Source organism: Dermacentor variabilis, unplaced genomic scaffold, assembly GCF_050947875.1.
Source record: "Dermacentor variabilis isolate Ectoservices unplaced genomic scaffold, ASM5094787v1 scaffold_14, whole genome shotgun sequence".
NCBI lineage: Eukaryota > Metazoa > Arthropoda > Arachnida > Ixodida > Ixodidae > Dermacentor > Dermacentor variabilis.
In genome coordinates this window covers 20,125,013-20,125,662 of record NW_027460302.1, presented here as the reverse complement: position 1 = coordinate 20,125,662, position 650 = coordinate 20,125,013, and the positions used below count along the sequence as shown (strand labels likewise).

At 45.4% G+C, this 650-nt stretch overlaps 1 non-coding gene across 1 annotated transcript; it reads right to left on the bottom strand.

Moving 5' to 3' along the window:
* Window positions 1-295: 295 nt before the first annotated feature.
* Window positions 296-370, bottom strand: TRNAT-GGU (transfer RNA threonine (anticodon GGU)). The gene has a single exon. It is a non-coding gene; the product is annotated as a tRNA-Thr (tRNA).
* Window positions 371-650: the final 280 nt, after the last annotated feature.

Here is a 650-nt window from a genome sequence, read left to right as displayed (position 1 = left end):
ATTCGGACGTTTCGAAAAGCGCTCTGCAAATTTCTCATTAGAATTTCTTTCCTACCTTCTTTACTACAAAGGTTAATTAATCTTGACTTAACATCTAATTAGGCAAAATACAAGAACACAATAGATATAATAGTGAGCAGCATTTGGTCGCGTCTTCTTAGAGTTCATCGGCATATTTTTAAACTCTGGCTAATGAATAAAGGGAAAATCAGACATCCACTCGTTCGTAGCAATTGCTACAAAGAAAAACCATACGGGTTCCTCGAAAGAAAAGCCTCATAGTTGAAGAAAAACTCGCCCTGCTCCGGGACTCGAACCCGGGACCACCGCCTTACCGGGGCAGCTGCTCTACCATCTGAGCCAACCAGGCGGCTAGCAGATGGCAGGGCGAAGTCGAATTTGTCGACAACACGAAGCAAAGGCAAGAGTTTGACGTAGCAGTTCTGTGGAGACTTGCATGGTGGAAAGAAGTAATGAATAAAGGGAAAATCAGACATCCACCCGTTCGTAGCAATTGCTACAAAGGAAACCCATACGGGTTCCTCGAAAGAAAAGCCTCATAGTTGAAGAAAAATTCGTCCGGGACCACCACCTTTCCGGGGAAGCCGCTCTACTATCTAAGCTAAGCAGCCGGCTAGCAGATGGCAGGG